We start from the raw sequence: 18,790 nt of genomic DNA on the forward strand, positions 1-18,790 counted from the left end.
TCAGTAAGTTGCTGACTAGTTTTTCTTCGAGAAAGTCCTGCACAACAATGTTGATGCAATGTGCCAAACACAGGAACTGGAAATAAATAGCCACCATCTACCGTGGCCTTGACTATATTTCTGCCAATATCTGTGGCAACAAATCCAATTCTGAGTCCTCTGGATTGCAGCCATTCAAAACACCTTGCTGTTAAAGTCTTTTGAGATGTTTGCAGCTTTGTGGGATTTCTCCATAAAGAACATGGCTACTGTTGCATGCCACTGAAAGCCCCTAAAAGATTCTTCAGCACTGAGATTTGTATATAGCTGTTGCCTAACCCCCACAAAAGAGATCTAGTGTTTAGTGATAAACATGTAATCAGTGGTTTGATAACTGGTCCACATGTCTGTCGTCAGGTGGATAGTCTGAACAGCACTCTGCTGCAAAGGTTTTCCAACCAATTCTAGCAACTCTTGATAAAGTGCTGGAACAGCCACTCTGGCAAATCAGGTCCTGCTGGGAACATTCCATTTCAGGTAGATGGCTAACACAAACTAAAAAAAAAACCCTTCTTTCCACAAAAAAATAGGGAGGATGTCCACCGCTAATATTTTAGCCAGCTTGCCATTATACAAACATGCGGTTGGGTGGTTGTGGTTGTAGGGCACCTCCTGCCCAAACATGCTGGTAATAGTGGCCTGGATTTTTTGTGTTGGTGGTGCCACTGATGCAGGCGACTTCTAGAGAGGCCCAAGAGGTGGCAGACTCAATGCATGTCTTGGGTATGTCACTACTGTATGCTGTGTTGTCTCCATCTGACTCTTATGCCATTGCGAGGTTTCTGATGAGGTGGGTGATACTGGTACACTGCTGGAGACAGGGCTGCTTTGCATAAAGATGTCAACCTGCTGGGAACGGAGCTGAGTTTTTTGTTCAACCAGATTATTGTCATCAAACGGTTGAAAAGTGCTGGCAGTTACTTCAGCTAATTGCACCATTTCAAGCCACAGGGGCTCAAACTTTTTTATTAAATCCAGCTAAGCTAAATATTCTTCATCAAGAGCACACTTGATTTTTTACCTCCGAGGTGCAAGCTACATTTTTTTTACAATCTTTGTGAAATCAAGTCTACGTTTTTTTTTTGGCTATTGATATCTGGGTTGTGCTTATTATGATTTAATCGGTCTTACCCCTTTTACATCGTGCAAGCTTCTATGTTGTTTGGTCCCTCCTTTTTTAGTCAGAGTATTGGCTGGTCGGCTCTGGTTTGCACATCTCCTTCTCTTTTGCTTTTTTTCTGTGCTCTATGGCAACCTATGAGCGATCTTTCTCTTCTTTGTCATGTATATAAAATTATATTACTGCACCTTATTTGTTGGTATGCTTAATGGGGTTGTATGGCTGTTTTTTATTTAGTTGCAGTTGTTGTATTTTTCCCACATATGGTGGTGTATAGCTGTAGGGGGGGCATCCGGGTGGTGGGAGTTCATCATCACTAGGACCATGAGTCCTAAAACCTCATTGAAGGGGTGGGGTAAGTTTTGGAGGGTGGGGGGGAGAGGTCAGAGGGTTGGAAGGTTGGGGGAGTAGGGGGGGTCAGGCCGGTTTAAAAAAAGGAAAATAATCCACAGTGTCATTGGAGTATCTAGAGTTTTAAAGTTATGTTATTCTAGAATGGATCAAATGTTGGCACCTATGTTCAATCCGTTGCTAAGTTAGGTGTTCGAATTTGTACTTTAAGGGCCTCATGTAGGTAAATAAATTTTACCGGTTCTAAAATACCGAGCCGTACCGAATCGGTAAATTAGAATCGGTAAGTTATATGTAGGTAAAAATTCGGTAACAGTTACCGATTCGGTAACATTCGGTAATCACGAATCGGAATTCACCGAATCGGTAAATACCGAGGTGGTATTTACCGAATCGGAAAATACCGAGGTGGAAGTTACCGAATCGCAAAATACCGAGGTGGTAGTTACCGATTCGGAAAATACCGATTCGGTATGTACGGAGTCGGTAAAGAAAATCACCTGACTTGACGAAACAGCGAATCCAGTGCAACGACAGCCCACCCAACCTGGAACTGCCCACACCCAGGCAGGTGTACTCAATTAGCCGAAGTGGCCACACCCAGGCAGGTGGACATAATTAGCCGACCCTGGAGAGGCTTGGAGTGCAGAGGAGAGGCAGGGAGCAGTTGCATGTGCGAGCGGGTAAACGAACAGCATGTCCAGCCAGAGAACACAGAAAGACGGAGGGGAAAGGAGGAGGAAGCTCAAATTTAGCCCCAAGGAACTCCAGGTGCTGGTGGAGGAGGTCGTGAAGCAGCACCAGAAGCTGTTCGGCAGGCAATCCCTGCAAGTGCCTGAGGTGGAAAAGCGCAACATATGGCTGGCCATCCAGGCGCAGGTCAATGCTGTGGGAGTGACCCACAGGGACATTGAGGTCCTCAAAAAGCGCTGGTATGACCTGAGGATTGTAACCAAGAGGAAGATGGGCGACATCCAGAAGGAGGCCAGCCAGACCGGAGGTGGAACCAACAGGGCACCTGCCCTCACCGAACTGGAGGAGCTGGTGGCGGCCACAATCGAGCAAGAGAGCGTCGTGGGTCTTGGGGACGCCGACAGCTCTGCCAGAGCCGCAACACACCAAGGTAAGACGAAAGCACAGCAATGTATCCCCCCCTACCCCATCCCACATCCCCCAAATGTGAAACGAGAATCACACTGCAGTCCACACGTGTCAGTGCAGACAGGCAATGCATTTCGGGAGATGTAGTCAGGGCAACACTAACCATGACGTAAATGTTACAGGGCAACAAGGCATGTCACGCACTCGAGGCACAAGGAGACAGGGGACATGTTGGAATGTGAAATTATTTATTGTGCCGCTTGCAATGCAGCCCTTCGGGGACACTGAGCCAATGTTGTATTTCTGTCCACAGATGTGACATCATGCAGGACAGGGCATGCTGCAGGAGAGACGGCACCACGGCAACATCAAACACCTCCAGCCAGCACAAGTACAGACCGGGGAGCAGGCCCACTGGCAGCCGCACCACCAACACAGCCAGCATCGCCGCACACAGAGCCAGCATCACCTCACCGTGAGCCAGCATCACCACCACCAGAGCCAGCCTCGCCACTCATGTTCGATTCACCGGCCACATCTCCGCTTGCATGCGTGATACAGAGGAGGCGTCCAGCAGCCAGGCTACGAGCCTTGGACACCTCGTCAGACGACAGCATGGGCCCTGAAGACCGCACCGGGCCCCAGGAAGGGAGCCATGCCACTGTGCCCCACACCTCCCAGGCAGCACAGACGGAAACAAGAGGGCGCCGCAGGTCGCGTGTCCAGAGTCCACCAGCACCCACTGACGGCCATGGTGTCTTCTTGGGGCTCGAGGGCCAAATGTTAAAGCAACAGCGCCTGCAATCAAAGGCAGTCATGTCAGTCCAGAGGCACATGCGGGTGATGAAGACAAGCATAGTCAACATGGACACAAACATTGGCGGCATGGCTGCGGGCATTCGGGACATGTCCCAGTCTATCCAGCAGTTGTGCAGCAAATTAGATGCTGACATCGAAGCACGGCGCCGGGAACGCCAGAGAAGGGACACTACCAGCAGGGCACTCAACCGTCTGGCAACTGCCACTTCCCTACTGTGCCGGCGCTCTGTGACGATGCAGGAGGGCCTAACACAGTGCTGCAGCGACCTGTCTCGGGGGATGGTGCAGGTGACAAGTGCACTAGGGGTGCTATTGACGAGTCAGGCGTCGACAACTGCTGCAGGGGATCCTGCGGAGAGCATCGACACCACCAGCAGCATCACACCCCCCGTCCCAGAAACACGCAGGAGCAGCAGGCGGCTTGGGGTTGGCTCTAGTGAGGATGCACAGGCCGTGCAATCCACCACTGCAGCGCGTATGCGCAAACATTGATGTCGCCCTGCCTAGCCACTTCACAATGGGTGACGTAACCCTGGACATACTCCTTGTATAGATGATATATTGCCAGATTGGCCTGATCATGTGTTCATGGCGTGGTGCCACATTAAACTACGTCATGACTGCTCACAACTCGCTGTGTCCCCTTACTTACTCTGAAATAGTTGGATGTGATCTCTGCCCGTCTCTCTCTCCCATCGATTGCAGTTGGCACTCTAGCTGCGTTGCCCTCTGGCTGGCCTGACTCATCCTCGTTGTCCTCAAAATATGTTAGTTCCACATCTGTACCTTTTTTCGTGGCAAGGTTGTGCAGCATTGCACAAGTGGCAATGATCTTGCAGCAGGTGATGGGTTTGTACTGGCGTGCGCCTCCGCTCTTGTGCAGGCAGCGGAACCTGCTCTTCAGTAGTCCAAACGTGCGCTCCACCACATTGCGTGTTGTTTTGTGTGCCACGTTGTATCGTCTCTCACTCTGGGTAGCTGGGTGTAGGTAGGGAGTGAGGATGAATGACCGGCATGCATATGCACTGTCGCCTGGATGGGTGAAAGGGAACCATCAGTAACATGCCTCTATACACTATGTTTGCATGTTTCGAGGGGCGTCACTGTTACTTACCTAGCAGGTATCCCTCTCCGAATTCTCCGGCACTCAGTCGTGTGTAAATCCCACTATTCTGGAAGATGTAAGAGTCGTGGGTGCTCCCAGGAAACTTTGCAACAATATCTGTGATGATGTTCCCTGCATCACAGATCACCTGCACGTTGATGGAGTGGGTGGACTTCCTGTTCCTGTAGATGTGCTCTGTATCTGCTGGTGGACAGATTGGGATGTGGGTACCATCAATACAGCCGAGGACATGGGGGAACTGTGCCATGTGATAAAAGTCAGTTTTTGTTTTCTGCAGTGCAGCCTGTGAGTTCGGGAAGCTTATGTAGTGGTGCATTCTCTGCATCATGGCATCCAGGAACTTCCTGAAGAAACGGGACAGGCAACTTTGGGATACCCCACCCACCGCAGCTATCACCACCTGATAACTGCCGGATGCCAACAGATGTAGGCTGCAGAGCACCTGCACATGTGGGGGTATGGCGTGCGCCCTTCTAACTGGCTGGTCCAGGAGTGGGTGTAGGTCCCTGATTAAGTCCATGATGGTTTCGGGGTGTAGCCTGTACCTCTCATGTATCTCTGCATCAGTCAGCTGTAATAGTGTGATGCGCTGTCTGTAGATTTGTTCCTCCCGTCGCCACACCCTCAGTCCTGCTGCCTGTAGACGTAGGCGCCTTGCAATGACGTACATAGCGGCCATGTTGTCCACGCTGTTGAATTTTGGGTTTGCTTTTATCCATTGTTGATGGTTACCACCTGCTTTTAGTCCGTGTTAATTACCGACTCTTAATTACCGATTTTAATGGATTTCTTAATTACCGACTGCTCCTACATGTCATTTTAAATTTTTACCACTTCTTATTTACCACTTCATGTTTACCGATTCGTTAATTCTGTATTCGGTAAATATGAATCGGTATTTTAGAATTCGGTAACTATGAATCGGTATTTACCGCCTCATATTTACCGAAAAGTGGTTTTTGGACTCCTACATCTCACTTGTCTGTATACCGGTCGGTAACGGCATATTTACCGAAAATCGGCCGTTACCGACCGGTATTTCGCTACCTACATGAGGCCCTAAATGTCTGTGGGCTTAATAACTACAATAAGAGACAAAGAGTGGCTGCAGAGCTCCGTGTGATACAGCTGACTTAGGGTGTTTGCAGGAAACACATATACCTTAGGGGAAGCTGAAGATCCTGTCAGAACTGGGTTATGTAGCCTTAGTAGCCTCAAAACAACCATGACTAGGGGTGTAGCGGTTTTAGCTAGATCAGCACTACAAATAACTGGACGTGTGTTAGCCGAAAATGTGGGACGTTGGGCTAACCAGGAATGTATCTTGGTGGGAGTGAAGTTCACGCTTTGTACAGTATATGGCTTGAACCTTGACGAGGCCCTAGTTCTTGAATTTTTAAATGGGGAGCTTGCTTTATGGCCTGCCCCATTGGTGTTGTGTGGATACTTTAATATTAATCTGAGTGAGACGGACCTTCATTCTCGTGTTCAGAATTATGAAGGTAGGAAGCCTAGGGTCTTTAAGGCTTTAGATCATCTGTTGGTCGATCATGGCCTGATGTATGTTTGGGGTAGTGTCCTTACGCAAGACCTGGGATCTACGTTTTATTCTCACCCACATAGCAAGCTGGTACGGCTTGAGTATTTTTTTGTATCCCCTGCATTGTTCGCGGGTATCAAGATACATGTCTACCCAAGAATCACTTCTGACCATGCCCCAGTAGTATTGGATATCCCCGCTCTGGGGACATCTAAAACTCCAAAGGGTTCTACTTTTGACAGGAAACCTCTTCTTGACAATGTTTGTGTTGATCATATGAAGGGCTGGATAAAGAACTTCCTCCAAATTAATCGGCAATCCACTTCAGATTGGGTTCTCTGGGATGCATTCAAACCTGCTTTAGAGAAGAAGTACTGAGCTATGGACTACACAAACAAAAGGAGGCTAAATTGGCAGTTCAGGAGCTATATATTAAACTTACAACAGCTGAAGAGAATCTGGCAGGTGGTTTAGCAGCTGGGTATAATATAGCGATTCTTCAAACTAGCTTGGCTAGATTAAAAGCTAACATCAATTTACTATGGAGCATAAAACGCGCTAAAATATCAAACCTATAAGAAAAGATTGCTATGAATATGGGGAGGCGACAGGGTGCTGCCTAGCTCAGAAGTTGCGCACAAATGAGGCTATGCAGAGAATTAATGGAATGAAGAATGCCTTGGGTAATATAGAACATGACCCTCAAGAGATCCTTAAGGTTTTTTATGATTTTTACACAAATCTTTACACAGAACAAGATACCGGGCGTCTGCCTATAGATCTAGGGCTCCCTTGTTCACTATGGGAATGGTTGGATCGGGAGGAAGCCGAGATGTTGGATAGCCCCAATACCATTGACGAACTAGAACAGGCTATTAATAGTTTGGCGACTGGAAAAGCCATGGGCCCTGATAAGCTCCCTTTGGAAGTTTATAAGACTTTTTTTCAAGATCTTAAAACTGATATGCTTGCAGTTTTCTAAGCAGTACGATTGGGGGATGCCCCACGATCTTGGGATGAGGCCAATATTATTATATTTAAAGAGAAAGACAAACCATCTAATCTCCCAGGGTCCTATTGTCCGATCTCTTTAGTCAACTGTGACAGTAACATTTACGATGTTCGGGCGGACGAGGAGCAACACCTTAGGCTGAACACGGGACACTCTGCCTCAGACAACTGAACAGAAGTGTCTCCTCCCTTCCCCCCATGTGGCAAGTAGTTTGTCTAACTAGGGCTTGACAGTTGGAAGCCATCTAGGTAGTGGAGTGTGGCCTACGCCACACCCGCGCAGTGGTTTTCTCTTGCTACCAGTTGGTAAGAACGGAGCCCTCTCTTTGTAACTCTAGGTCCTGATGAATGCCCTGGACCCGCTCGGGCCAAGAAGGCAGAAACATGTCGACCTTACACTAGACGGCTAGGGGACACCTAAATACCCCACCTGCCGCTACTTTGTTTTTAGCATCATATAGTTACTGATCACATTAAAAATATCTTGGTAACTATAATGATTTTTAACTTCACGTTCTACCCCATGGGCCCCCACTCTTTAGTTTAGAAGTGCATCCCTGTCTCCAGGTGTATGCCCGCCCTCCATCAAACGAAGGTTTTGGAGGGCGAGGACTGGCCGATGATGAAGCATGACACCAGGTGGTGTGTGAGGCCAGTCCGTCACTTTTTGTGAGATGTCCACACTCACAACCAATTCACAACTGTAGTAAGGTCACATCACTCTAGGAGCAGCTTCTTGTGGTCTACAGTAACATTTACGCCAAGATTTTTGCGATTCGGCTCACGAAGGTCATCTCCCCCTTGGTATCTTTAAGACAACATGGTTTTATACCCGGAAGGGGGACAGTGAATCGCATCAGTGGAGTAGTGACCTTATTTGACATCGCCCAGGTCGAGTCCAGGGATCTAGGATTGATCTTGCTAGACGCCGAAAAAGCGTTTGATCGCGTTGCGTGGGACTTCCTTTTGGGGGTCCTACAGCATATGGGATTCGGCCAGGGCTATATTCAGGCTCTTCAGGCTTTATATCGATCTCCCAGTGCCAAGATATGTACGATGGGCCGTACCTCTGAGGTAATTAAGATCTTCAGAGGCACACGGCAGGGATGTCCCTGTTCCCGCTCCTTTTTGTGCTTTATATTAATCCTTTTATAATCATGCTAGAGCGGAGTAATCAGATTGCACCATTTATTGTCCGCCAAGACTGTTTCCGTGTCTTGGCTTACGCCAACATTGCGATCCTAACAGCTAAAGCTGTCGTGGCCCTACCTGAAATCGAACATTTGGCACAGGAGTTTCGGGTCTGTTTCAGGCTACAAGCTTAACACTTCAAAAACACAAATTCTCTGTACGAGCCAAATAGTGGTGGGAACGATCCTAGAGTAGTTAAGGAAGTTACATATTTGGGTATTAAGATTCAAGCTAGTTTAAAAGAGTTAGTTGAGGTTAATTGGGGGGACATTATCGGTAAGGTGAAGTTTTCATTAGAGAAATGGGAGAGCTTACATCTTTCCTTGGTTGGTAGATCTAACCTTCTCAAAATTAATATATTGCCTAGGGTTATGTACTTTTTTAGAGCTGTCCCCTTGGAAATTCCTCGTGGATAACTACAATATTTGCAATCTTTGCGTGCCAGATATCTTTGGGCCCCAGGGAAACCATGCAGAGCTGCCCGCTTCATGGCTCTTCCTTTGGATAGAGGTGGGTGGTCGATTCCTGAATTCTCTCTCTATTATTATGCGTGTATTCTGGCGAACATACGTATTTTACTGACTGGAGAGGAAGATAATAATTTAGCCGAGGCCCCCTCAATATACCAGATGGTTTTGGGACCTGAGGTCAACAAATGCCGGTTTACAAGAATTGGTGGCAGTTACTATAAAAGAACTTGCTTTAACGTCCTGGGATCTGTCTTTAAAGTTTGGAATACAGTTCGAAAAAATTTGCAGATACTAGGGTTAGCATACTGTACACCTACTGCCACAGAAATGCTTCTTCAATCGATTATTTGGGATTATGTTGCAGCTAATTGTAGATCGAAAGGTATTACTCAAACCAGCGACTTTTATCAGGCAGGGGTATGTTCTTCTTTTTCATACTTGGTGGATAAATATCACTTACCCTAAACTACATTTTTTAAATTCCTGCTAATACGGGATTTCTTTGGTAAACACACTACTACCATGACACCATACAACATAGAAGAAGCTATTCGGCGTCAGGAAAAAATTGGGTCTCTTTTTAAAATATTGTTAGCAGCAAGGACGGATGACCTAGAGAACTATAATTCTAAATGGCGGAACTGGCTTGGAGACCATTCGGTCTCTCTAGAGAAGTCGATTGATATGGCAAGCGAAATTCTCCTGTCAGCTAATCTGAAAACTCAAAACTATAAAACGTTATTTAATCTGTACCACACCCCTGCCAAGATGTTGAAATGGGGGGCTGAAAATTATGGGAAATGTTTTTGGTGTGGTGCTGATAACGCTGATATCCTCCATATATTTTATTTGTGTCTTAATTTGGCTTCTTTGTTAGGACATACAAAAAGGTTTTTGTCAGAAGTCACTGGAGTCTCAACAAAAATATCGGTTCCCATGATGTTGCTAAGGATTGGGGAGGATCTATGTCAAGGAACACCAATGTATGAATTTCGTTATCTAATATTGATTGCCATAGCAGTAGCACATTTATGTATAGCATCCTCTTGGCTTCAAGCGGAGGCACCACGAGATGTGGCGTGCTAAGTTTTGTAACACTTTTAATTTGGAGTTTAGTTTGTATTCTGTCAAAGGGCCCAGAAAGCTAAAAGTAGGCCTTTATGTGTGGAGGGCTATGATTGATTATATAACGGGATGATCATTATATTTAATTACGGGAATGGACCTGAAATATTATTGTCTCTGAATAAAGGATGTTGTTTTATGACCTCATGTGTAACATGCCTGGTTATGTGGAGTGTCCTTGATATCTCCCTTTTTTTTCTTTTTTTTTTCAACAAGGGGATGTATTGAATTTCTATTGAGTCCTCATTGCAGATGTATATGTTTAGGTATTTTGATACTGTGGATTTTTAATTAATTTTCTTTTTTTTAAAAGATGACAACCTGCTCTTCTTATCACCATTTACAACTCACACTCGGATCAGAGGCTCCGGAGCCAATGCCTCTCCCACATCGCCTCCCAGCAGAGTGTTTGATGTTTTTTCAAATGGGTTGCTTGGAATCCGTTACCATAGTGTGTGCCAAGCTTACCTCGATGCACACTAGCATTGCAGATTGAGCATATTGTGATATTGACATTTTGCTTGCTATACGTAAAGAAATGTCAAACTGGGGAGGAGTACCTTTTCTGTGGGCTACTGGTGCTGCTGCCAATGCCCAAAGAATTGGAGGTAGGCTGGTGTTTCTATGATTGGCTCTCCGCAGTGTGCACTTCTACAGAGCTATTGGTGGATGCAGGTCTCAGCCTGGGCTTAAAAATATAGTAGCTGGTGCAGACAGAGGTGTTGGTGCCACATTCCTTTAAGCAGTCAGTCTCCTCTGTGCCAGCTTCTACAATGACTGGCTCATCGTCATCCTCAATACCCTTGCATAATTTTAAGACTTTCAGGAAATTTTATTTTTTGACACTCTCCTGGTGTGTCTCAGACTCAACCGGGGTCCAATCTGTGTCCAGATCATCAGAGGGGCAGGCTTGGAGAAGATGGTGGAGTACCCTTTCTTTTTCTTGCTGGAGATCTGGAAGCCAATGGTTGTAAAAGAGGAGGTTCTTGCTCAGCAGGAAGCTCAACCTCCTGTTTTGCTCCAACTTCAGTAAGATCCATTATTAGCTGCGGCTGCTGTCCACTTTCCAGAAACTATTGGCTAATACTTTGGGAAAGAGACAAATCCAATTCAATGTCACTGCTCACCAGTGTCCACATGATTGCAATGGCTGCCTGGCTGAGAGACATGGGCTTGAGCTTAGGTTGGAGTGGTACCATTGATGCAGGAGTGCTGCTCCCAGCTTGCTACCCATAGGCCGGTGCAGCAGGCACAAGCTTTCCAAAAAAGGTCGTGGCTGACACACTAGTGGAAGACATCTGCTTCTTCTCCTCCCCAATGGCCACTTTCTTGGCAGCACCTTTCTTTGGGGCCATCTTGAAGCTGGTAGTGGCACTTATCTGCAGAAGCGAAAGAGACTGGTAGACTCATGTGACTGTCTGGCACTACTCTGGGTGATGTCTCTTGTGCACCTAAAAACAGACAAGCAAGAAAAGCATTTAGTGAAACGTGGTATTGTTGCAGTTTGAATTAGTACAGACAAATTATTTTTATGTGGTTACTTATGGTATCATTATTATCCTAAATAATTAACAACAGTGCATTTCAAAGTTAAACCACACTATCAGAACATTATATTTAATTTCCAACTAGGATAACAACATGCAGATGTAACCGTTTGCTTTGTGTGTAATGCATGCATTTAAGGAAGAAACCCATGGCAGTCAGGGAGGTGCAGGGGAAATTGAATAATCCTGAAAAAATGAATGCTGGTGTGTGTTGTGCACCTATGGCAGGGAGGGTGTCCATGAAAAAATGTAACATTCCTTAAAAATTGAATGCTGGCTTGTGTTCTGCACCTATGGCAGGTACGGAGTCCAGGGGAAAATGGAGCAATCCTTAAAAAATGAATGCTGGTGTGTGTTGTGGACCTATGGCAAGCAGAAAGTCCAGAGGAAGGAGGATTAATCCTTGAAAATGTAATGCTGTTGTGTGGCTGTGCACCAACAGCAGGTTGTTGGTGGATGGATGGTGGAAAAATGTTAAAAAATGTAAAAGGTAATAATCATTAATTGCTGGTATACTAGGTGACCATGAGAAACCCATTGGGAGGCAAAGGGGTGCAGGTGAAAATTGCAAAAAGCATACAATATAAAATAAAACTGTTAAATATACACATATTGCACAATGATCCTCAAGCAAATATTAACTTGATATTAGGAAAAAGTAAAAAAAAATTAACAAATACAAAAAGGCACAGCCCTCTCCTATCAATCGCTCTTTGAAATCTGGAAAAAAGGGTGGCTTCACAAATGGCCACCGACCACATGGCCAGACAACAACAACTAACAAGGAGGCATTGCCACAACAAAGAACACATGCAGGCCTATGGCAAAAGCACACTGGCTAGCTACACAAAATAGCCACCGGCCACATAGTCAAGCAACAAGAAGCAGCAAGGAGGCATGGCTACAACAAACAACACATGCAGGCCTATGGGAAAAAACACACTGGCTGGCTACACAAAATGGCCACCGGCCACACGGTCAAACAACAACAACCAGCAAGGAGGCAAGGCCACAACAAAGGACACATGTAGGTCTACAACAAAATCACACTGCTTGCTAGACAAAATAGCTGCTGGCCACATGGTCAAACAACAAGCAAGAAGGTATGGAAAACAAAGAACACATGCCGGCCTATGGACACTGACTATACAAAATCGCCCCTGGCTACATGGCATGGGGGAACAAAGGCAAATGTGGGCCTATAGCAAACACACTCACGCACTGGCCAGACAAAGGAGGCATGGTAACAGTATTTATTCAGCAATGCCTAAAACAAAAATTAACTGAACAGTAAAATTTAACAACAATACACATCCTTGTAAGGCAAGCAAATAAATATCACTGTTTTGCAGAAGAAAAGAGAAATACCCTCCAAAAAACACATTTCAAATAAATATCCCTGTTTTGAAGAAGAAAAGAGAAATACCCTCCAACAAACACATTTTCTAATTTAATCCAATCCCATCCCTGGCCTAAATGATGTTTCAATTCAACATACACCACAGAAACAGTTGTTTCATGCACCCACGAGTAGTCTGGGCCTACTGGCTGGGTGGTCCATTGGCAGACTTGGCCACATAGTAAAATCCAAGAATATTGTAAGTATATGAAAAAACATAGAGGAAATGTAGTGAACTGTGGAACATTTTTCAATTACAAATGTAGAAAAAAATAAACGCAAAAAAATAACTAGGCCCGAGTAAAACTGCAGCCCACCTACCACAAACAAATTGAATAAAAGTACTAACACATCCGGGTGCATGCCCCCTATCAAACAAACAGCACCCATATCCACCAGCTTAAATTCAATGGGATATATGCAGCAGACAGAGATAGTAATCCTTTCATGCAGCTGACAATGAGAGTGATCCTTCCAGCTCCAAATCCAAAGGTTAAGTGACCAGGAGAAGGACAAAGCACTGGAAGGAGTCTGCTGTACAGGAACAAAAGGCTCCTCACACTAAAAAATGACTTGAATGGTCCGTTGGAGACGAATATCAACTCAAAACATCTTTTCCAGTAGATGTAGCGACCTCTTGAGGAGAAGATCTGCCCGAGGATGCAACTGCGGTAGCTTGCACTCTCTCGTCCTCTCTGTCATCAGAAAAAAGGAGCCAGATGTCGCTGGCACAGCCGAAAGCTGTGCTAGTGGCCGACAAATCTCATGAGTGCTCGCAGGCATTCAGCAAGTCTTGTTGGTGTTTGCAGGAAGCAAACAAATCTCGCTGATGCTCGTGAGGGGCAAACTCATTGCACTCACCAGAGCACGCACCAACCCGGCATGAGCACTCCAACTAAAAAAAAATTCCACCACAAGGTGCAGTGAGGAGTTGATTGGAACTGTGCATTCTCTACAGAACACAGATTTCCTAAATTATGGAAACTCTGCGACCGCAGCAACATTTTACACATAGGCCTAGATCGGACACGTCCCTCAGTCGCATGCCCAGCCACAGTGGGATTCTTAATGAGAGGAACCTATGCTATCCCATTTCTCTGTTGATCTCATTACACATTTCGACAACCATCATTGTTGGTGCCCCCAATAGAGGACATTGCAAATATTCTTTTCCCCCATCATCTCCCTGTCCAAGCGAAAAGCTAGATCTTCTGCCTTCACATTCACCCAGCCATTGACCGCACTTATCTCTGCCGTCTCATAGTAGCGCTTAACATTAGGTACTGCTATTCCTTCCTCATATATGGAGTGGTTAGCACTATCATCGAGATGGCCCTCTACCACAACAGCGGTGTCAGTAGTACATCAGTTGTCTTAAAGAACCCTTTATGGATGTGAAACGGATTATTCTGCAGTATATATGTAAAACGAGGTAAGGCCACAATTTTAACAGCACCATTCTACCCAACAGGAATAAAGGCAAGACTCACCAATGCCCAAAAGCTGTCTCCAGACTCCGAAGCAGTCATACAAGGTTATCAATGCTGTGAGAGTTCTCGTCCCTGGATATCCATAACCCTAGATATTTAAAATGCTCCCTCCCGATCCCAAGCGGCAACATGGGGGCTACCTTTCCTTCCCCTCTCCATGAAATGCTGTGTTTCACGTTCCTAGTCCCCCAGGACCTCTACATAGTGGCCCAGGGGATCCGTCTACACTTAAGCCGCCATCAGTGGCAGGGATTTTGTTACCAATATTGCCACCCCTCTGGATACCGTAGTGAACCTTGCATTAGCCACCACCTTATAGTTCCTTTGGCCTAGAGCTAGTGCATGGTTCCCCCTCATTGGTGTCTCCTGCAGGAGTATCACATCAGTGGAGTGTCATGTGAGCACCTTCATCACCAGCTCCCATTTAATTTTATGCCCCAACCCATTGACGTTCCAAGTCAACAAAGTCAGCCATCCTTATTGGCATTGTCCGAGCCTCCCCTTTATTCCAACTCTTTGTAAGCTCTCTGACCTACCCTTCTGTGCCACAACAATATAAAGCATGCAAAACTTATGAGCATTTCCCCAACTCCCACCCCACCCTACCTAACCATACCACAGTCTTGCAACTGGTTGCCCCCTCCCCAATTCACAGTATCACATTTGTCCCAATAACACAAAACATGTTGTAATCCTCATTGTTCACCAATGTTCAGTAGTCTGTGCCAATGAGACAGGGTCTTTGAGGAACAGTAGAAAATTCTTCCTGACTCTGGCTTTATCCCACTCTTTCATCATCTCTCTCAAGTGGGAAGAGAGTCAATCTACTCTCTTGATTCAAAGCCATCTGGGAACCCAGCTGAGCTCAAATCAACCAGAAACAACTCCATTAATAGGCTATCTTTTCTTTCTGGGAGGCCCACCACCTTAACATTGTTGTTAGGAGAACAGCCCTCTGCATCATTGATCTTCTCCCACAGCACAGTATCTCCTTTTCCAGCAGTGAAATGCGAGTTTCATGACCCATTACTGTTGGTCAAATTATTGGCAGCATTGATTCCATTTCCGCCATTCTATCAACCAATTTCTTGTGCTCTTCTCAAGGGAGGTTCACATCATGGGCCACTGTTTCAATTTTTCACTCCAGAGATTCTTTAGTGTCTTTGATAGCTGCCAGGAGAACCACTGAGTGGGATTCTAGCCCCCTCTCCACTGCTGGAGGTGGCTGCTTGGCCAGTGCCCCCATTGTGCCCAGTGTGTCCTCCCCCTTTGGAGGCTGCATGGGTGCATGGGCTTGTTGCACACCATTGTTGCCCCTTCTTCCTCAGGGCCTGGGTATGAAATTCCCTGTCTCCTTCCGGTTTGGATGCACAGTCAGGAAGTGCCCTCTAAACGTCTGATCTGACCTTACTTTCACTTTGCAGTTTAGTCTTTCTCAGGGTTCCTCTGGTTTGTCTGTAGGTCACAGCCTGTTCTCATCTCCCAAACAGCTGTTCCACGGACATGTGAACCCCTGTCTGTCTTCACGTCCCTTTTGGTCTACGAGAGTTATTAACAGTTCTCCACCATATCATGTGCGTCATCCTAGGCCTCCTCCCTCTCTCTTTAAGCCCAGTATTAAGATGGTCCCAAAGGGTTGCTGCTGGCAATTTACTTATGTAGGAAGGAAGTGGTGGTCTTTCACCTTCCTCCTTGCAGTGCGATTCCAGTGCTATCTCCAACTTTTCAATCCCAAAGCTCTTTACTGCCTAGTTACAAGTGTCCAGATATCTAGTTGAGAGGAGGGGTGGGAAGAGACTTCACTCTGTTCAGTTTCAAGGAGCCAGGTCCCAGTGCAAATAGTCTGCGAGGCTCTGGCAGAGTTCATTTTCTTTGGTCTCCCTTCTTACCAGACAGCACTCTATTTCTTTGTAGCCCTTTCTAGCTCCATTGAAGTTTCTAGGTGTAAAGGTAAATTTGTGACCAGGATGAAGTTGGTTCCTGTATCAACACACACTCTATTGAAGTCAATCTTAAATCTTAGCCATGACCCAGTCCAAGACGACCGTCTGTCTGTGGATGGTTAGTTAAAGCTTTTTGGCGCTAATTTTAAATAAAAAAAATTTAATCCCTAAATCTGGTTCTACTAAATGGATTTTTGTCATTTTGGTGTTAACTCATTTATTGAAATATTCTCTATTTTTCTTAATGATTTGTGATTTTTCTTGTGTTGTGTTTTCACTTTAATACTGTTTTTGAGGTACTGCATAAATACAATACACATTGCCTCTCTGTTAAGCCTAGCTGGTCTATGCCATTGCTACCAGGCAGTCAAGCACAGGTTTATTTTATACTTTTGTGATTCAATGTGACAAGGATTTTGATTATTACTTGAGATGGGTTCTTCCATCCAACCCCTCAACTAATACTCCAATCTCTTTCAGACCTTCTTCAAAGCTCTTTCTAGGGAAACTCCCACCACCCTATTCACCATTGTCAATGTCTCATACACTAGACCCTGATAACCCTGAAGCTGCTGGCTCATAATTTACCTACCTTCCTCGGCAAGATCACTAAAAAAAGCAGTCAGTGCTTGACTCCAAGATTACACCTAAGCCAAACATTTCTTTAAATATAGCTTCAGATCATGCTACAGCACAGAAGCAAGTACTTACACCTTACAGATGATGCCCTCCTAACCACATGTGAAGATAACCCCTTCCTCTGATATATCTGGACCTCTAGGATATATTTGACACCGTTGACCATCCCACCCTCAAACTCACCCTGCAGAACCGAATGAGATTCACTAGCAACAGGTTGCAGTGTTTCTCCTCCCACCTTTTCAAATGACACCAGTTCATTTACATGGGCACCTACAAATTCCATAACATCCTTGTCACGTGCCTCCCAGTGTGCCAAATGGTCCCCTGTAATATTCTACCTCTAAATGGGATATCTTGTGACTCTACTCAACAATAACAGTATAAAGATTTACTGAGATGAAGATGATACATACCTCTACATAAAAGTCTTCACTTCATACATCCAGCACCTCATACACTGCGTTCACCTAAACCAGACTTGTATGTGCAGCTCCTACTGGAAGCTGAACCTTGCAAAGACAGAATTCTTGTTGTTTGCCAAAAGTAAAAAGCAATAAATAGTGCAAAGATGTGCAATGGTGGTTAGGACGTTCTATGTGTGCTGCAGAATGCACACATAGAAAGAGCAAAAAACGATGAGAAATAATGTATTCCTCCTCGCTGCACCACTCTAACGCCTGCTTTTCAAAGGTGTTAGTTTTTACACTGCCTCAAAGTCACAGATCCTTGTAAATCTGGGTCAGCATAAAAAAGTAATGGGTGTTGCAACAGCCATTGCACGGCCCTTCCACTCAGATACATTCTTCAAAGGGTGCGATGTTTACAAAGCGACATTAAGATATGCAAAATAGATTAGGATTGCTTTGTAAATATGGAGTAGGGCATTGCGTCACTGGAGAATTGGAAAAAGTGACACTGCAGAGGCACACTCCCCTTGTAAATATGCCCTACAGTTTGATAAATCATTTAATGAATAGAAATGTAAGAAAGTGATACATGCACTGAAAGCAAATAAAACACCTTGTCCACAAGGGGTTCATGACCTTATTTTACAAATCTTTTTAAACCACAGTGGTGTAACCATTCACAGGTTTGTTTAACTTCTTCAAGTGGGTCAGGGGAGTACGGCATAATTGTCGTGGGTAAGGGGATGCGTCCTTTATCTCCAAATCAGAGAAGGACTCAGACGTTTGCCACCCATAGGGAACCCATGGCATCAATTACCATGAACTGAAAGATCTTCATCAAAGTGCTTATTAACAGGTAGGATGGGGAGATGCCATGACCTTCCTAATAATAGCAGATCAGAAGAGGTTTTCCATATATGGGAATGCTTGAAACATGGCTCTCCTAATGCACAAAGCACACAGAAAAGATATTTTGGCCCTTCGAATAGCATTCAACATCAAAGAAATGTTTGAAAATGTAGTCTGAGGCTTTCCAGAGGCCACCCTATTTAAAGTTGTAAGAGGAGCAAACATGAAGCACTGGATTATGGACAATTAACAAGTACCAGAGGCAAAGAATAATGTCAAGCCTTCTTCAGAGAGGAACGAGACATGGATGACACCTTTTTATTAAACTATTCACACTGACCAACAAATCCATTTGGTGGTAACTCTTAGACTTGCCAGCTTTAGGGAGGTCTTCCGTTTTTGCCTTCCTACTGTATTTTTTGTTGATCTCGTTTTTTCTGGCCTTAGGACTCAGCGCACTTCACCACTGCTAACCAGTGTTAAGTTAAATTGCATGTGCTCACTCCTTAAAACATGGTAACTTTAGCTCATCCCCAATTGGCATATTTAATTTACTAATAAGTCCCTGGTAAAGTGGTATGAAATGTACCCAGGGCCTGTAAATTAAATTCTACTGGTGG

The sequence above is a fragment of the Triturus cristatus genome, chromosome 4_1 (genome assembly GCF_964204655.1).
Source record: "Triturus cristatus chromosome 4_1, aTriCri1.1, whole genome shotgun sequence".
In the NCBI taxonomy this organism is placed as follows: Eukaryota; Metazoa; Chordata; class Amphibia; order Caudata; family Salamandridae; genus Triturus; species Triturus cristatus.